The 21,865-nt window shown below is 30.8% G+C and overlaps 1 long non-coding RNA gene across 1 annotated transcript in view; it reads right to left on the bottom strand.

Moving 5' to 3' along the window:
• Nucleotides 1-21,865, bottom strand: part of LOC143046713 (uncharacterized) — a 71,712-nt gene that overhangs the window by 21,265 nt on the left and 28,582 nt on the right. The window contains exon 3 of the long non-coding RNA XR_012969243.1: nucleotides 8,456-8,641. This is a non-coding gene — a long non-coding RNA (uncharacterized LOC143046713). The remainder of the gene's footprint in view (nucleotides 1-8,455; nucleotides 8,642-21,865) is intronic.

Below are 21,865 nucleotides of genomic sequence, written 5' to 3'. Positions count from 1 at the left end.
AAAAATGCAACCAACGTATCCTTACAACTGATATTGACTAGAAAGAATGTAACACCGTTTACTTACAACTGATATTGTCTAGTAAGAATGTAACAACCGTATACTTACAACTGATATTGTCTAGTAAGAATGTAACCAACGTATTCTTACAACTGATATTGTTGAGTAAGAATATAACCACCGTATACTTACAACTAATATTGTCTAGTAAGAATGTTACCACTGTATACTTACAACTGATATTGTCTAGTAAGAAAATGCAACCAAAGTATATTTACAACTGATATTGTCTAGTAAGAATGTACCCACCGTATACTTTCAACTAATATTGTCTAGTAAGAATGTAACCAACGTATATAATACTTACAACTATTATTGTCTAGTAAGAATGTAACCATCGAATACTTACAAATGTTATTGTCTAGTAAGAATGTAACCACCGTATACCTACAACTGATATTGTCTAGTAAGAATGTAACCATCGTATACTTACAACTGATATTGTCTAGTAAAAATGTAACCAACGTATACTTACAACTAATATTGTCTAGTAAAAATGTAATCAACGTACTATACTAACAACTGATATTGTCTAGTGAGAATGTAACCACCGTATACTTACAACTGATATTGTCTAGTGAGAATGTAACCATCGTATACTTACAACTGATATTGTCTAGTAAAAATGTAACCAACGTATACTTACAACTGATATTGTCTAGTAAAAATGTAATCAACGTACTATACTAACAACTGATATTGTCTAGTAAGAATGTAACCACCGTATACCTACAACTGGTATTTTCTAGTAAGAATGTAACCATCGTATACTTACAACTGATATTGTCTAGTAAAAATGTAACCAACGTATACTTACAACTAATATTGTCTAGTAAAAATGTAATCAACGTACTATACTAACAACTGATATTGTCTAGTGAGAATGTAACCACCGTATACTTACAACTGATATTGTCTAGTGAGAATGTAACCATCGTATACTTACAACTGATATTGTCTAGTAAAAATGTAACCAACGTATACTTACAACTAATATTGTCTAGTAAAAATGTAATCAACGTACTATACTAACAACTGATATTGTCTAGTAAGAATGTAACCACCGTATACCTACAACTGATATTGTCTAGTAAGAATGTAACCATCGTATACTTACAACTGATATTGTCTAGTAAAAATGTAACCAACGTATACTTACAACTGATATTGTCTAGTAAAAATGCAACCAACGAATATTGTCTAGTAAGAATTGTTACGGCCAGAAATTACTTTTAAATTGTAGCCAACAAAAGACACAAATCAATACTAAAATTTAACAATATTTATTATAAAAAAGTTTACAAGTATTACACACATTTTACTGTCAACCTAACTGTCAAAATATGAGTCCAATCTTTTATCTTTATCTGTATCCGGATATCTTTCGGAATCCGATCTGAATATTACGGTCACAATCCAGTATGATGTTGTTTGTAAAATAAAAATGTCAATCCCAATGCTATGAATATTAATATCAACCGATGTCTAAGTCCAAGAGTGAGTTTAACTTTAGTGTCTGTATATATATAGTTGTCACGGAAAATTCTAGAAAACTTTATATTAGAACGTCCTAGAAAGTTACAACGGAAGTTTCTAGTAAAATGTAGAAGTTTATATAACGCATCTTTTATAAGGATCATTCTGTAATCATTATGTAAGTCAAATGGAAAGTTCCAATCATTCTATGATTGTTGCAGTGATTTCTAAACTGCACAGTTCTAAGATTATTCTGTAAACAACTATCAGGCCACACAACACAAATCAGGCCAACATAAATAAATACAATAGTTACAATATCATAACAGAATGTAACCAACGTATACTTACAACTAATATTGTCTAGTAAAAATGTAATCAACGTACTATACTAACAACTGATATTGTCTAGTAAGAATGTAACCATCGTATACTTACAACTGATATTGTCTAGTAAGAATGTAACCATCGTATACTTAAAACTGATATTGTCTAGTAAGAATGTAACTAACGTATACTTACAACTGATATTGTCTAGTAAGAATGTAACCAATGTATACTTACAACTGATATTAACTAGTAATAAAATTGAGAATGGAAATGGGGAATGTGTCAAAGAGACAACAACCCGCCCAAATAAAAAACAACAGCAGAGGGTCACCAACAGGTCTTCAATGTAGCGAGAAATTCCCGCACCCGGAGGCGTCCTTCAGCTGGCCCCTAAACAAATATATACTAGTCCAGTGATAATGAACGCCATACTAATTTCCAAATTGTACACAAGAAACTAAAATTAAAATAATACAAGACTAACAAAGGCCAGAGGCTCCTGACTTGGGACAGGCGCAAAAATGCGGCGGGGTTAAACATGTTTGTGAGATCTCAACCCTCCCCCTATACCTCTAACCAAAGTAGTAAAGTAAACGCATAACAATACGCACATTAAAATTCAGTTCAAGAGAAATCCGAGTCTGATGTCAGAAGATGTAACCAAAGAAAATAAACAAAATGACAATAATACATAAATAACAACAGACTACTAGCAGTTAACTGACATGCCAGCTCCAGACTTCAACTAAACTGACTGAAAGATTATGATTTCATCATATGAACATCAGGCACAATCCTTCCCGTTAGGGGTTTAGTATCATACCATCATAACATATATGAGAAGAACATAACCCGTGTCATGCCAACAACTGTTTTTAGAATAAATGTGTTTAGTTCCGATGCAAAGACCTTATCAATGACTCAATATTAACGCCAAAATATGCAATCTTTAATGACTTGACAACAGTATCGTAATTATATCCCTTCTTAATAAGTCTATTCAAAGGTTTTGTAAGTTTCTGAGGTGAATACTGACACCTTTGTGCTTTATAAAGAATATTACCATAAAAAATTGGATGTGAAATACCTGAACGTATTAAAAGTCTGCATGTTGAGCTATATTTACGAATAATGTCTTTATACCGATGATAAAATTTAGTAAATCGTTTTGACTAGTTTGTGATATCGAAAACCCTGGTGTAATAATTTTTCAGTAATACATAAATTTCTCTCGTTAAAATCTAAAACATTGTTACATACACGAGCGAATCGTACAAGTTGAGATATATAAACACCGTAAGATGGTGACAAGGGAACGTCACCATCTAAAAACGGATAATTAACGATAGGAAATGAAAAATCATCCCTTTTATCATAAATTTTAGTATTCAGCTTTCCATTAGTGATATAGATATCAAGATCGAGAAAAGGGCAGTGGTCATTGTTAGTATTAGCTTTATTTAAAGTAAGTTCAACAGGATAAATTTCATTAATATACATACTGAAGTCGTCATTATTGAGAGCCAAAATATCATCCAAATATCTAAAAGTATTATTAAATTTGTTTATCAGATGTTGTTTCGATGGGTCTTTGCTTATTTTTGTCATAAATTGTAACTCATAACAATACAAAAACAGGTCCGCAATAAGTGGTGCACAGTTAGTCCCCATTGGAATTCCGATAATCTGACGATATACGGAATCCCCAAAGCGAACAAAAATGTTATCTAGTAAAAATTCAAGGGCATATACAGTATCAAAGCATGTCCAATTAACATAGTTTTTTTGTTTATTGCTACTAAAAAATGACCTAAAAGAGTATGAACATATATATTCACATTCTGATTTTTTGAATGCCCATTTAATTAGGTGTGTGAATTTTTTCTTAATGAGAATGTGAGGCAATGTGGTATACAGGGTAGAAAAATCAAAACTTTGAACAGATTCAAAATCACCAATATAAGCATGCAATTTATCAAGTACTTCCAACGAGTTCTTGACACTCCAAAAGTAATTTATTCCACTATTTTCGAAGGCCTTATTTGAACAATTTATTATCAGGTTTTTAATTGTACCAAGTGTGCTGGTAAGAAGAGACAATTTAGTAGTTGAACAATGGCTTGAAGACGAAATAAATCTATATTTGTAAGGGGTTTTGTGTAGCTTCGGAAGCCAATACATAGTTGGGACTTTCATTGTATTTGGCTCTGCTTGTAAAGCGGTGCCTAAAAGTTTATGTTTGTTACAGATTTCGTTTTCTGAAAATGGAGTCAGTTGAAATGTTGGTGAATTGGTGATTTCCTTTTTCAGAACCTCAATGTAAAATTTACGTCAAACAATAATAATATTATTAGCAGCTTTATCTGCCGGGACAAAAACAAATTCCTTGGCTAGTTCTTTTAGTTTATGTTTGATACGAGAAATAGGTTTATTGTTGTAAGGGTTTATAGTAAAATGTTCTTTAAAATGTTGAATACGTATATCAACTATCTTCATTACTGAATTAAGAGTCCAAAGATTTTCTGTCAGCTTTTTCCCGTTTTATCCATTTCATACAGTAAGTATGGAGTGAGTCGTGGATGATATTACGACACTCATTCCAATTAATAATTGACGGGGGACGATATTTAGGTCCTTTACTGAGGAATGATTTTAACTCTCGGTCTTGAACGATGTTAAGATCTCCTGTTATAACATGGGAAATGGGGCCATAAATATATTCGGAATTACTGCAATTACATGAAGTAGGTGTATTTTCACTGATATTAACATCTTTACACAATTGACTATAATTAAACACAAATTTCCGGGTAGATTTCTTGTAAATATAACAAATAAGAGGTAACTCAGTATTGTCAAAATATCCAGGAATTTGTTCTTTAACAGAATGGTCGTTAAATATACCGGCAATATTTACAAAATCAAAGCCTTTATTGACATACTTAATTTTAATAAAATGTTTTTTATGATCTTCAGGGCGATCAATTTTGGGAAATAATTTAGAATAACAATATGCCATAATAATTTGAACAATTTCATACTTAGGACTGCTATATGAAATTGTGTTGCAATCCTCCAAAATTTTATTTAACTTATTAACCGGTAACGAACAGAGTTTTGTTAATAGATAATGTCTGCCGTTGTTTTTTGAACTTAGAAATTAGGTCCGAAATATTGGTATGATTGGCCCGAAATCTTCTTTGATTGCGATTTGTTCTACGACCGTGAGAACGTTTTTTACGAACAGTTTTAGAAACTATATCCAAAATGTTAACGGAATTGGTTCTAGATATATTACCAATTCCCATGATATTATCATTTAGACCGAGAGGGTAAACTGTCTGTAATTTTTTAATCCAATTTAATTCAATTATTTTCCGTGATCGTACAAACTTTGAATGCGATTCACCAGGCTGCTTATTTACTACTTCTAAAGGTTGAACTGCTAAATATTTAAAAGGATGGTTGTGCTTCTTAAGGTGTTGGTAAATGATACTTTTGAATTTATTGGGTCTTTTAAAACGATACAGATGTTCTTGAGTGCGTTTAGATAAATATCGTCCAGTTTCTCCTACGTACTGAATACCACACCCTGGTTTGTTTCATATGAGTAAATAAATAATACTGTTTGTTTTTCAAGTTATATCAGTTTCAAAATTTAAAGAAAATGTGCTACCATTAAACGTGGACCTTACCGTATTGTTGGTTGAAAGACGGGGACATGTAAGTCATTTTTTGGCATGACACTTATCGATAGAAGGGTAACCACGTTTTTTATTGTTAAAAATGTTAGCGATGGTAGTAATTTTAGATAACCGATTTTGAAGATTGAGACGTGTGGATACCCTTTGAACAAGTTTAGTATTTAGTAATTTTCCATTTCTAAGCTTCATAATTGTTTTGTTTGTGAATTATATAATAAAGGAGCAAAGATTGGCGTCCAGAATATGAACCAGCATACAATAATTGAAGTATATAAAATGGATAAATTTGTTCGGCTTAAAATGTCAAACGCTATCAGTATTAAATAGTAGAATGGGGCTGAATATTGAAATACTACTTTTTGATAAATATTCCTAAAGTAATGAATTAAAGCAGTTCTCGCTCGGACACACACTCCATAATCTAGTATATTATAAGAGCATAAACCTGAAGCACGGGGAGGCACTCTACTGCCTCCACACGGCACTAAAGACAAACTCTGTAAAAAATAAAATTAAGAATGTTACCACCGTTTACTTACAACTGATATTGTCTAGTAAGAATGTAACCACCGTATACTTACAACTGATATTGTCTAGTAAGAATGTAACCAACGTATACTTACAACTAATATTGTCTAGTAAGAATGTAACCAACGTATTGATATTGTCTAGTAAGAATGTAACCAACGTATACTTACAACTGATATTGTCTAGTATGAATGTTACCACCGTTTACCTACAACTGATAGTGTCTAGTAAGAATGTAACCACCGTATACTTACAACTGATATTGTCTAGTAAGAATGTAACCACCGCAAACTTACAACTGATATTGTTCAGTAAGAATCTTACCACCGCATACTTACAACTGATATTGTCTGGTAAGAAAATGCAACCAACGTATACTTACAACTGATATTGTCTAGTAAGAATGTAACCACCGTATACTTACAATTGATATTGTCTAGCAAGAATGTAACTACCGTATACCTACAACTGATATTGTCTAGTAAGAATGTAACCAACGTATACTTACAACTGATATAATCTAGTAAGAATGTAACCAACGTATACTTACAACTGATATTGTCCAGTAAGAATCTTACCACCGTATACTTACAACTGATATTGTCTATTAAGAAAATGCAACCAACGTATACTTACAACTGATATTGTCTAGTAAGAATGTAACCACCGTATACTTACAACTGATATTGTCTAGTAAGAATGTAACCAACGTATACTTACAACTGATATTGTCTAGTAAAAATGTAACCAACGTATACTTAGACAATATACGTATAGTGTCTTGAAATATGAAATTTATTTGTATGAGGCTTAGAAACGGGGGAAATGCGAGGTTTTACGTATATTGTTTTTATTCTGAAATCGATAAAAAAAATGAAAAAATAAAAAATAAAATATGTAACAAACATAGTTAAAAAAAGTGTTTGGAATTTCCCTCTTGGGGCATTTTAGGGTATTTCCCTATGAGCGTAGTTCAGGAGGTAAAACATTGACATTTTAAGGAATTAGAAAGGGAAAATGAACTTAATTAATAACATTTGATAAACATGGTATATAAATAACCAATTTGAAGACATAACAATTTTAAATTCATTAAAGTTTGACCATTGTTACTACACGTTGTCATGGTTGTGACGTGACGTTGTTGATGAAATACGGTAGTTCCGGTAAGTAGGCGGGGTTAATAGGTTAGTTGAGGTCATTGACGTATAAAGCTAACGTTTATACGTATAGCTTTATCTGTATAGCAAAATAGCTGATTGCAGTATAATTACAACTAATATTGTCTAGTAAGAATGTAACCTACGTATACTTACAACTGATATGGTCTAGTAAAAATGTAATCAACGTACTATACTTACAACTGATATTGTCTAGTAAGAAAATGCAACCAACGTATACTTACAACTGATATTGTCCAGTAAGAATGTAACCAATATATACTTACAACTGATATTGTATAGTAAAAATGTAATCAACGTATATATACTTACAACTGATATTGTCTAGTAAGAATGTAACCAACGTATACTTACAACTAATATTGTCTAGTAAGAATGTAACCAATGTATACTTACAGCTGATATTGTTAAGTAAGAATATAACCACCGTATACTTACAACTGATATTGTCCAGTAAGAATGTAACCAACGTATACTTACAACTAATATTGTCTAGTAAGAAAATGCAACCAACGTATACTTACAATTGATATTGTCTAGTAAGAATGAAACCATCAAATACGTGCACCTCATTTTTGTTTTGCTCGAATATAAACAATATATAACTCATATTGTCTAGCTTGAATGTATACAATATTTAACTCATATTGTCTAGCTCGAATGTATACAATATATAACTCATATTGTCTAGCTCGAATGTATACAATATATAACTCATATTGTCTAGCTCGAATGTATACAATATTTAACTCATATTGTCTAGCTCGAATGTATACAATATAGAACTCATATTGTCTAGCTCGAATGTATACAATATATAACTCATATTGTCTAGCTCGAATGTATACAATATATAATTCATATTGTCTAGCTCGAATGTATACAATATAGAACTCATATTGTCTAGCTCGAATGTATACAATATAGAACTCATATTGTCTAGCTCGAGTGTATATAATATATAACTCATATTGTCTAGCTCGAATGTATACAATATATAACTCATATTGTCTAGCTCGAATGTATACAATATATAACTCATATTGTCTAGCTCGAATGTATACAATATATAACTCATATTGTCTAGCTCGAATGTATACAATATATAACTCTTGATTGTCACAATCATGTACAGCTCATATTGTCTAACTCTGAATAAAACCATAGTATACTTACATAACAATTTTTTTAGCTCCTTAACGATGAAAGCATGTTGATTTTGATTCCGAATTGTGACTAGTCCACCATTTGCAATAGACTCACATTCAGTTTTAGCATCATTGAAATTTAAGGTTTCTGCATTATTTATTTTTACACATAAATTGTTTTTTCTGTTGTAAGTATAGTCAACTGGACAATTTGCTGAAAAATAATAAGACAGCTTTTTTTTTAGAAGTATATATACTGTACTATAAGTAAAATTCTGTCATTATGAAAACCAACGTGCTGCCAAATTATGTGTTGGTCATTTTATGTATACATGAGTTTTTTTCAAAATTTTGAATGTTTCTTTTTTCATATATTTATTTTTGTTTTCCCGCATTATTATTTTCTGTATTTATTTCTTCTTACTAAAATATACCATGGTTGATGCAATTTCATCAAACATATAAGTGCTACCCTATACAACCAAATCAATAATCCTGACTGTGTGATTTAAATTAGATACATAATGACCTTAAAATGTTGGTCTGATTATTTATAAAGGGATCAAATGTGAGAAACAGAAAGTAAGCACAGTGAGATTTGTCAGGAAAGAGAATGTTTTACGTAAAACGTGTGATACTTTCTGTGTGAGATTGAATTTGTATTACATACGGAATGAACATTGGAAAAGGTTTCTCAATAGATACATGTAGCTATGCCATAGACTGATAACTGTGTCTGCAATGGATGAGAACAATACACCCATTACCTGTTTCTGATTTACTTTTGAAACTATCAAGACAACATTATATGCAATCATATTTTACGCTCGTATAGTTAAAACAGTATTTAACAAATAAATTGATCTTTTTTAGCAACTGTCAAGGCCTTTGTAAGCCATCTCGATAAAAATATAATAAACTATAAAAATTAAGATCTTTGACCGAAATTGAAGCATTTAAAACTTTTCTGATATTTATAACTTCAGCACGAACGCATATCAGTACAACAATGCAATGATTTAAAAAAAACAAGTAAATACTACTAACAGAACAATTAGGACCATATTAAGGGCATACGATACAGTTTTGATCCCGTATTTACAATTTGAAGAAAATTTCCATATAGGCTTTTGTTTGCCTGATTAAATCAAATATGTAATAAAAAATATACCTTCATGGGCTACTTTTTGAGTTAAATGAGGTCAAAATTTTATATATTTGCTCAAAATTCTGATTTGTGGCCGTATTTTCCCTTTCAAAAGAAAGCCATAACTTTTTTGTTTTAAAAGATAAACACAAACTGTTTCTTTGTTAAATAATTTGAAATTTCTGTATTTTATAAGTATCCTAAAAATTTATGCATTTTTTATTCAAAAATAACTCATATTTATCAAATGGTCATGAATTGAGAAAAAAACGTAATGTTTTTGCTGTATATTTATCAAAATTTAAAAAATGCACTATTTACAGTTTTATAAAATTTGGTCCACATAATCTCCCTGCAAAATGAAACAAAATGAAGTTTTAAAAAATAGGGGTCCATGCACTCGTTTTCAAATGAAATCAGTTTGAATGATAAAAATCAGTCGAAAAATGCATCTTTTTCCCGATATGTCATAGTTTGACGTCGTGAAAATAACATTTTACGTCATTACCTCCCCCCTGTAATAACATTAACGGTACCAATTTTCCTGCACCAGATGCGCATTTCGACAATACATGTCTCTTAAATGATGCTCGTGGCCAAAATATTTGAAATCCAAAGCTATATAAAAAAAATGAAGAGCAATTATCACATGTAACTGTATCGTATGCCCTTATAAGTTATGACAAATGAAGAAATAAATGAGTTTCAATCTTAAATTCTGTAATGTTGAAAATAACTATCATTTATTTCTTTATTTATTGCTTCTGAAGCTATTTGATTGATTTTTTTGAAGAAAAAAAAATATATTTCGATGGCCTAGCTGCTGACCAAAAAAGAATTAGATTGTAGCGTGACCAAATTTTTATGCTGTCACCTGCTTGGTGTATTTCTATTTCACATGATAGGTAAAAATGTTGCTTTTGTTCTCATAAGAGTTTGCTAGCAAATCAAAAAATTGGTTTAGAGACATGTTTTCAAGGAACCGGTTCCAATTGATTTTGAAGTTTTTTCATATAACTAACAATAATATGATTCCTAACCGTGATGATCCTGGCACAGTATTCCCCGACCGGAAAATTTCAATGCTTCGTTGATTTGTTTAATGCAAAATCTAAACAATATTATATACCAAATCAATTCTTAAGCATAGACGAAAGTTTGATAGGAACACGGGCAGGTCAATAATAATTCAATATAATATAAAGGCAGCGAAATTTGGTGTTAAATTATGGGTGCTTGTTAAATCAATAACGGGATACATTCTTCATCTTAATGTATATAAAGAAAAGCGTTATGACCCAACCCCTGCCGGAATGTTACAGAGAAGTTACGAAGTAAATTTACTTTTAGATTCGTGCAATTTTTTTTAATAAATACTACCACGTTGTCACAGACAGCTTTTTCACGTCAGTTGATTTAGCAAAAGAACTACTGCGGAAAGGGACATTTATGACTGGAACTTTACGTCAAAATCGTGCCATGCAACGCTAGAGATATAAAAAAAAAACCGACAATTAATGAAAACGAAGCCAAGTTTTTATTTTTTTTTTTTTTTTTTTTTTTTTTAAAGTTCTCATGTTTTATTGATAGTTTTTCACATTTGTTAGTTGATACATCAAATACCGGTACCTTATCCCGGCCTCGTTAACCGTTAGTAGTATATATATAATAAATTTTGTTAGTATTTGTTAGTTTAATTTGTGTGTTGAAACATACATTTTTTAATTAATAATATAATCTGACTGATTGTTAGTCAATTACAAATAGAAAAAAATACAATATAAGCATATATAATTGCAAATCATTCACATTTATAATTACGTAATTTTGTACCGTATTTGACCCTTACTTTAACATCCTTATTATTAAATACAATCTACCTGACACATATTGCTCGTTTAGAAAAATCGTGCAGATGTCTTAATGTGATCAGATAATCGTAACTTGACGTGATTGAGGGATAATATACTTCACGTGTTAATCTTTTCGCTTTTGGATTATTATCAAAAGGTGAGGTATTTTATGTTTATTATTATAGAAATATGAATTTATTATCTTTGTACATAATCTGTACCTTATTGTGTTTTGATTTAAGTTTTAGAATAGGTGTAATTTTAGGGTTTTTCTTTACGGCCGCTGAGGTGTCGATTTTTATATTTTATAATCTAACAGTTTAAAGAATTTTTTGAAACTTGCGAATTAAATTACTTTTACTTTTTTTTACACATCTGTTAACTTCAAAATATAATTCAAATTCTTTTTTAAAGATATTGTATATGTCGGCGGATTTTGTTCTTTGCTCCGACGTGTAAAATGATTTGTAAATTGAGAAACCTATCAACGTTATAATAAGATTTATGTCATTATAATGTTGGTCTCCTATTTTATATCCAAAGACTATATCTATTAAGTTTATTTTCTTACAGAAGTTTATGATATTCATTTTTTCTGTTATTTTATTCCACAAATCTTTTAAAAATTTACAGTCGATAAAAAAATGTTGATAATTGTCTGTGCATTTGCATAAAGTACACTCTGACGTATTATATATTTTCCATTTAAAAAGATTTTCTGTGTTCGGCAATATATAGCTAAATAATTTCCATTTATATACTTTAAGTTTGTTTGTGTATATTTCTTTGTTTGTAAATGATAAGGAGTGTTTAATTTGTAATGGTTTTACGCCTAATAATTTTTGCCATTTTATTAATCCAATGTTTGGAGTTATTTTGTTTTTTAAAAAATATTGATATACGGTTTTGTTATCTAGATCTGCTAAATTTATTTCTGCTTCACTCATTCTGATTATTTTTTCGTTGATATTAACGCGGGTTTTAACAGATTTATTTGTTTTCAGGATATCTATCCAACATTTTGGAATAGCTTTTTTTAATATTGATAGTTCGGCTATCCAGTTGTGTTTTATTTCTAACTTACGCAGTATTGTCTTTTCGTTGATTTGACCGTTTTCGTCAATAATTTCATTTATATAGATTATATTGCTTCCGATCCAATTGAGCATCAATAATGGTTTATTTTTTATTTTTATGTTTTTATTACCCCATATAATTTCTTTGCGTATTTCTCTAAAGTTAGTGGGTGATTTAGTTTGACCTCCACCTTTCCGTATCCAACATTTTACAATATCCAGATAAAATTCTGGTAGTTCAGTTGTTATTTTAAGTGGTTTTAAATTTTTAAGTTCTAAATTCATTTTGAAGATAAGGAAGTTTTTCCCGTATTTATCAAAAAAGAATCTCGGAATAATTGACCAATTTTCATGTTTTGACTCCATTAGTCTTGATACCCATTTAATTTTAAGTGTGTTGAAGTAGCTGTCGATATCTATCATATTAAGTCCTCCCGTATTGTAATCTGCTATGAGAGTTGACCTTTTTAATTTATCTTGTTTGCCGTTCCAGATGAAATTAAAAATTTCTTTTTCTAGATTGTCGCTATACATTTTATTTATGACTGTCATACTTGCTAAGTATGTAAATTGTGGGATGATAAGTGATTTGATAATAAGAATTTTACCGATGATCGTAAGATGTCTTTTTTCCCAAGATTTCATGAGTTTTTTTGCTTTTTCAAACTTATTTTCCCAATTTAGTTTTGCGCATTCTGCTTTATTTGTGCCGAAATACAATCCCAACACTTTAACGGGTTTATCTGTGAATTTTATATTATCTACCTTATCTTTACACTTTTTTAGTTTTCCTATCCAAATTCCTTCCGTTTTGTTTTTATTTAATTTAAGACCAGAAAATTTGCCAAATATTTCAATAACGTTTAATGCTGCTATAATTTCATTTTTTGATTTAAGAAAAAGAGTGGTATCATCTGCTAACTGGGAAATTTTTAAATTATGTTTTGAATGGTCAAGTTTGATTTCAAAACCTTTAATGTTATAATCATTCCTTAATTTACATGCCATAATTTCAACTGCGATCACGAAGATCATGGAAGAGCAGGGGCATCCTTGACGCACCCCCCTTTTTAGACTAATTGGTGCAGAAATCCATCCATTATTGAACACTGAGCTATTTATATCAGAATATAACGTCTTGATCCAGTTAATAAATGAACTATTAAAGCCGAAATGTTCGAGAGTTTGGTACATAAAGGTCCATTTTAAAGTATCAAATGCTTTTGAAAAGTCTAGAAACAAAATTGCACCTTCAACATTAAATTTGTCGGCGTAATCTATGATGTCTTGTATTTGTCTGAGATTGAAGCCAATATATCGTTTTTTTATATATCCTGTTTGGTCTGCATTTATTATTAAATTTAGTACATTTTTTATTCTTTGAGCTAATGTGTAAGATAGTATTTTATAGTCCGAGTTTAATAAGGAGATTGGCCTATAATTTGAAAGATCTAGTGGATCATTCTTTTTGTATATAAGATTAAGAATACTTTGTCTTTGAGAAAATGGTAGCTTTTGCCTGTCGTAACTTGTATTAAAGATGTTAACAAGGATTGGACCTAATGATTGCCAAAACTTTTTATAAAAATTTGTTGAGATACCATCTTTACCTGGGCTTTTATTGGGTTTTAAATTGTTTACTGCTAGTGTTAGTTCATCTATTGTAACATATCCATCGCACGTCTGACTTTCATTTTTTGATAATTTATTTTTTACTTCAGTACTGTTAATATATTCCCATGATTGGGCTATGTTTTCGTTTTCTTTTGAATATAGTTTTTCGTAAAATTTCTTTTCAATTTGAAGTATTTCACTTTGATCTGTAACAATATTTCCTTGGTCGTCTTTTAGTTTTATTATTGTTTTTTTTGTTTGTTTATTTTTTTCTAGGCCTAAAAAGTAAGCTGTATTTTTTTCGCCTTTTTCTACCCAATCTTGTTTAGACCTTAATTGGGCGCCCTTAGCTTTATATTCATAATGTGTTTCTAGCTGATTTTCAATTTGATTTATTTTTTGCAAAATATCATTATTTTCATTTTTTTGGTATTTTTCAGTTAAGAGTGTTAATTTTTTTTCCATTTGCTTTATTTCGTTATTTTTATTGTAAGCTCTACTTTTGCAATAATTTATTGTAAATAATTTAATATCAAGTTTAATCGCGTCCCAAAGAAGATGCACATCCGTAGTTGTGTCTTGCATGATAGTTTTATATTTTGCAATTATTGTTTCTATTTCTTTACAATATTCATTTTCTTCTAAAATAGAATTATTTAATTTCCAGTATCCTGGACCTTTACTTTCGGCCGTTACGCTTTGTAATTTAAGAGATACGCCTTGGTGGTCTGTGCTTTTTATTAATGCGGGTCTTATATCGCTTGATTTTGTATTGAGCACAAAATCTTTATTAATTAAAAAGTAATCAATTCGACTTGCTTGACTGAAGTTTTGTCTTTTCCAGGTAAACTGTACTTTTTTCGGATTTAAATATCTCCATATATCGATTAGATTGTGTGTTTTAATTAAAGATTTTAAACTGTTTACTGGTTTTATATTTTTTCGTTTTCCATTAGTAAGTTTTCTATCTAAGTTTGACAATGCATCGTTCATGTCGCCGCCTAGTATTACTGTTCCAATTGCATAATTACTTATGAAATCAGACAGATTTTTAAAGAACTTGTTTCTTTCCGTTTCTATGTTTGGTGCGTATATGTTAATGAGCGAATAAATTATGTTTTCTATTTCTATATTTAACATTAGTATTCTACCGTCTTTGTCTTTGTTTTCATTAATTACTTTACATTCTAACTTATTATCAATTATAATGGCTATCCCTCTACTTTGGGTTGTACCATGACTAAAATAGATAACGTTGCTAGTTTCAGTATATAATTTTTTTTCAAGATTTTCATCAAAGTGACTCTCTTGTATAAAAGTTATAAGACTTTTTTGATTTTTTATCCATTGATAAAATCTTGTCCTTTTCTCTTTATCTCTGAGTCCTTTAACATTTAGCGTACATATATGGATGTCTTTTATCATATTGATTGATTTTAAATTTGTTATTTATTTTATTTAAAGTACGCTTGACTGACTCGTAACTACTTTCTTTGTTGATAATTTCTAAAGGTGTAACACGTGACAGCCTGGTGGTAAAGTTGTTTAAAACTGTTGGGTTACTTTTAGTACCATTCATTAAAATTTCAAAGTTGTTTATTATTTTGATTCTAATCATAGGTGGTTTGTGCATTCTTTCTTTTTTAAGTGCACTTTTAATTTTAAAAAGTGAAGATAAAAATAGGCATTGTTTTGTCTTCACACATAAACAGTTGTTGTTTATATAAATATATTTTTCTGGGACTTTCAATTTTTTATTTTTTATTATATTAGCTTTTTTCCCAAAAGTGCCTAGTTTAGTTAAAGTTTCCGCTAGCCGTATGTGATCGTTTGGCATGTTTGTTCTAACTTTAAATATAAGCTTTAAGATGTTTTCTGATCTTATGCATGTTATAAGGTGTTTACATATTATACAATGTATACAATAAAGAAATACGAGTACATGACAGTAGCGCAAGCATGCAAACCATGCGCGTACAATGATGGTAACATACAAACTGTAACACATGTATGATAAAAACAGAGAATACCTATACGTTGTTAGACAGTCTTTTGGTATCTCTGTTGTGCTCTCGTAACAAATAGTATACAACAAATTACATATTAACCAATGTATATATAGCTGTAAGTCTTTACATTGCGTTATTGTAATATAACAAGTTCTATAACACAAAGTCATTCGTTTACTACATGATTTCCTTGCTGTATTACGTAACTTGTGTTTGTGTATCTGAAAACATCTATTTACAAACAGTATCATCATGTACGAATAATATGAAATTTTATTTATGTAAATATGTATTACTTTATTTAATTTTATTGATTTATTTTTAGGTTTATTAGATAAGATTTGACAGTCGGTACTTGTCAGAACAGATAATGTAAGTATTACTGTTGTTATCTTTTCTTTTAATATTTTTTGATGCGATCTTGTTGCATTATATCTGTTGTTAATAAAGTTTGAATTGTTACTAAAAATAGAAATGGGAAAGCCCATTTTTGAAAATGTATTTGATTTTATACATTTCTTACAAGTAAGTTTGTTGATAAAATACAAATGTACTAGTATCATCATCACTGTTGAATACTTCAGATAGCATTTGATTTTATGTTGATACTGAATGTATGACATATAGATTTCATTTGTGTTATCACTCTTTTGTATTAAAGGAAGACTAAGTATGGAAAAGATTATATACATTATATACAATGACATCATTTTTTTTAATTTTTTTTTTGTATTAAGATAAAAGATATAATTAAAGTTTTCGATTAAGTCTTTGCAGCCTTGTTTTCTTTGTCTTGGCTTGGTGGAGTTGGTGGTGTTCTTCCTTTTAGATTTTCTTGTCTTCTATTTGGAGTGGTAAATCTGTTTATGTCCAATTGTTTCTGACTTGTTTGTTTACCTGAATTGTTGGTTTTTGAGACTGCACTATGCGAAAGGCTTTCATTTTTTTCTGGTATGTTTTTCTTTTTTCTTTCTTTTTTCTTCTCTGGGGTAGGATTTTGTTTGTCATCTGTGGCAACTGTTATGTTCTGTTCCAAATTAGCACTTAATTGAATTGAAAGATCTGTACATCCATCTGTTTTGTCCACTTCTTGATTGTGTTGATGTGTGATATCTTCTATGTGTTCTTTTTGTGTTGTTTCTTGCATTATGTTGTCAGGTTCTGTTATTTGATTTTCCTTCTCTTGTTGGTCTTTTGTTTCTTTTTGTCTCATATTTTCAAAAAATGTTGGACAGTTTATTAATTTGTGACCTGACTTGTTGCAGCCTCTACACATCCATTCATTGGGACAGTCACTTGTAAAGTGGCCATGTTGGAGGCATTTACTGCAGATGAAATGAGTGTTTATGTCTATTTGACCAAAGTGTGAGACTCTAGCAAGATATTTTCCAAATTGCATAGTTTTTGGCAGTTGTTCCTCAAATTTCTCACAGAAAACCACTCTGTCTCCTGTTTCACAATCTGTCATTTGATTATCTACTCTTAATCTGTCTCTATTTATGGATATAACTTTGATATTTCTCTTCTCTAATTCTCTTTGTATCTGTCCATCATCTGCAGATAATGGCACATTCTTTACTCTAACTTTTTTTAAATTGCTTTTATAGTTGGGGTTGTTTGGGTTATGTGGAAGGAGGGGGATGGTCTTTCCTCTGAGGACTACTCCTTCACTTAGGAGTTTAAGCCTGTCTTCTTCTGCGTCTAAATATAACCTCCACATTCTTCCTATTCTCTGAATTCCTTTTATATGTTCTCTTTTTATTGACATTGACATTCCTCTGAATATTTCTAAGTGGGTGAGCCAAAGTTCTTTGGGTGGGTTTGAGGCTCCATAAACGTCTGTTTCTTTGATAAATATAGGTTTGACACCGTTTGTATCATTTGTTTTTGTTCCGTTTGTATCTGTATTGATTGAAAGGTTACCAGCAGTTACTTTTGCATATGTTGGCGCCATATTGTTTACGTTTTCTGTCGAGTCAGATACATTTCGACTCGGTTTTAAGTGTTTATCATCGTAATATGGGTTGGTTTGCATTGATTGTCTGCTGCCTATGTCACTTTCCCATTCATTTTCCCAGTCTTTAGACATTTTGTTGTTTTTTTTAGCATAAAAATTCAATATTTATATGAGAGTTCTCACCACGAGAGACCTTGGTATCAGGGGCGATAATCCGGTTTCTTAAGCCAAGTTTTTAATACAAGGACAATTATTGCTATGTGTGTATAAGGAGGCTAGGCGTAGGAAACTTATCCGTCTGTTATCCACTGCATGTAGAGCCGAACTTAATAATAACGGGAAACAAAAAATAATTGAACATTATAACACAAAAATGGGAAGAGTAGATCTAGCTGATCAGCTTGTCAGTGCATATGTCGATGATAGAAAAACTATGAAAGTATGGAAACAAGTTGTTTTCAATCTACTACAAAGAATGGTTTACAAATGCTTATTTACTTTATAAACAAAATAGTGATACACCACGTCTCTCGAGGTTATCATTTCTGCAAAGTATATTTGAGGAGCTCGCACAAGAGCATCTTTTATCGCGTAAGCAAAGACTCCCTAATCGTGAACCAAGAAATGCGCGTATACGACTCCGTAAGATCCCCGACGGAAAATAAAAAGATTGTACATAGCGTTTGTTCAGACAGAAACGGGTGGGATGGGAGAAAGAGAACGAGAACTGTTTGTGTTAGATGTTGGAATGGACTTCATAAAAAATGCAAACATAATCATGTATATGTGGACGAATAATGAATATATCTAAAACTGTGAAATCTATTTATTTATTCGCCATGTATATGCTAATGACTAACCCGACCTCATCCCCCCTTTCCCACACCCACACAAAATTTCTAAAAGAAAATCAAAAACAAAAATAGAATCTGTCTGTACTATGTGCGAAGAAAAAAAATCCAAACACCAAAATTATTGCAAAGCTGTAACAAACATGTGAGTCGTAAATAATCGTATGTAGGTAAAAGAAACAAATGGACAGATAAAACACACATTCAAGGTCACTCAACATTGTATCTTCAAAATAAATCAGAAATTCGTGTTTTCATGATCACAGCTAAACAAATGTAGTTATCCCGCTCTTCATACAAAATGTACCTCGATCAACGGTTTTACACCCCAATGAAGTTACAAAAAGAAGCATTCAATTCTTAAATAATCAGCAAAGAATTGATCGCTTCTATCGTGAACTCTTCCGTTAAGTATTCATAAACTGCGCTTGTTAAGCATTGTTTTGTGTGATAAATCTACGACTTTCGTCCAATATGGCTTTATATGTTTCACAAATTGCTTATGTGATGTGTTTACGTGTCAGCTATTTAAGCAGCAATTTGATACTAGTCTTATAGTAGAGCTCGATATCTTCTTTGGTCGCTGGTAATTACAGTATATGAACATACCATAAAAATTGTGAGACTGCAAATGAATAGTCATTAACTGAATTCGTTTATAACGCTTTGGTCCAAGAGACTTTGTCAGACATAAAACTTTCGTATAAGTTGTCACTATCAGCATGCCATTGTTTAATGAGTAACGTACACGCTATAGGCTTGTGGTCAGAAACGTTAAATATGCTTTAGTCGGGACAAATACATTGTAAACATCTCGTGTATTTTCGTTATTTGTAACTGCTAGTATATGATATATCCCTATTTTAGGACTATCTTTATAAGATTGAAATGTACATACAGGATCTTTGGCAAAGTCCTGAACGTGTTATGATATAATGTTAAGGAGACTTTCAAGAAGTTGACAACGACGATCCTGGGTAAACAAATATCGTCATCCACATTTCTTGTAATTTAAATCGCCATGCATATATACCGTCCCGTACTTCGAATAAGATTTGTACGTGTCCATTAAGTATTTAAAACATATACTAGGTTAATTAGGAATGTTTCAGTTCGATACCACATATACTATTGCTATAAATACCAATGCTGTGACATACGGAGATTAAGTTTTAGATATCAAGATCGCAACACCTCCATGGGCGCGTAAACTGTATTTTTCTGGGCAGTGTTAATTGGCGCAATTTCCAAATGCTAGATAGTATTGGTTGTCGATTGAATTAAGGAAGTGGAATTTTGATTTTCTTAGCCAGCGTTCTGATTAATTGATGACGTCAATCTTTTTATCATTATAAAATTCCAGTAGATATGGTACTGCGGACATTATTCCGCGACAGTTCAAGCCGTATATAATGGTTATTCGGTCTTTGTAGGTAGAAAAACTGAACTTGGAAACCATTCATTTAGAAAAATGACTTCAGGCCAAAAAGACGGATTTCGTATAAAGGTTTCACATTGCGCATCGATATTAAGTTGTGTCGAAGCTGTTAGTCTTTTTTATTTATCAAAATATCATAAATGTGTTACATTAACACCGCTTGTAGCGAGATATTCAAGCACAGATTATTACATGAATTCTGTTTGTCCATACCACTTACGTAGAATCTGGTTACGAGTTGTCTTGTTGTTTTTAACAAATCCACAACAATTCTCAACGGTTGTTGGATTACACATGGAAAGGTTTATCAGAAGAAACACAAGACTTAGTTGGTAAATATCATGACATTTTCACAAAAAAAAAACACAATGCTCTTGAGGCTAATATTCTAGGTACTGACGTTTTTTTGTTATCTTATTTACGCTTTATATAGTGTGTTCTTATCATTTATCATTGTTATTATCATAAGGGTTTAGCCCATTTTTAGTTCTAAAAGTGGCTAGGTATTTATGCATCCCACCACTGTGTTTTTGTGCTATGGACATTTCGCTTATATGCCTTGTCTAAAAAATGTCTAGATGCCATTTTTTTCTTCTTTTTTGACATTGTTGTTTGTTTACATTGTGATTAGATGTTACACAACGTTGGCTGCTGTTACACAATTTTTGACATAATTTACTTATTGTGTCTGTTTGTTTTGCTCACACATTGTTGTTAATAATATAATTTGGGACTATTATACTATTTCTATAATAGTCCCAGATATAATAATTTTCTTTCGAGTTCAGTAGGTTTTGTTATTTTACATTATACTATTATATTATGTCACAGCTTGTTCGAGAAGGCAGATTATGGATGAATTGTAACAAAAAAGTGATGAGGCTAATTTTTCTGGATTTTATTCACAGGATATTAGTTGTTATCAATATATATATATGTCGTGTACAAGTTGCGATTTTGTACGGTTATAACATGTACAAAAATATTGTACATGTTATAACTTGTATAATGCAAAAATACAAGTTATAACATGTACAAAATATTGCTGGAAAATGGTTTTAACTTATACAAAATTTGAAATTAAAAATAAAGCAGAATATACATGCAAGATTGAAATTTATCAAATAAAAAGAACAATAATCAAAAGCAAAGGAAGGTGCATTATTTACACAATGCAAGCATGCATACAATAGTAAATTTTCATACATTTTAGAAACAAGTATATTTACTTGTTGCTACAAGACAGAGATATGTGAAACTTCGAGTTGCTCAAAACTTTCATTCTTCTACATTTACACCTACCAGACTAAGAGTACAGCTGCCTTTCTTACACTGACAATGCACAAAACCTTGCCCTCCCTTCAATTATAACTTACATACTAACTCATGTATCTCTCTCAAACTCGTATCACTCATTTGGACTTGAAACACATTGAAAGTTGCATTTTCCAAAACATGAACATGGTTTCTTCTGAAGTATCCCTTTATTTGTC

Source organism: Mytilus galloprovincialis, chromosome 9, assembly GCF_965363235.1.
Source record: "Mytilus galloprovincialis chromosome 9, xbMytGall1.hap1.1, whole genome shotgun sequence".
In the NCBI taxonomy this organism is placed as follows: Eukaryota; Metazoa; Mollusca; class Bivalvia; order Mytilida; family Mytilidae; genus Mytilus; species Mytilus galloprovincialis.
This window is presented reverse-complemented; position numbering and strand designations above follow the sequence as displayed.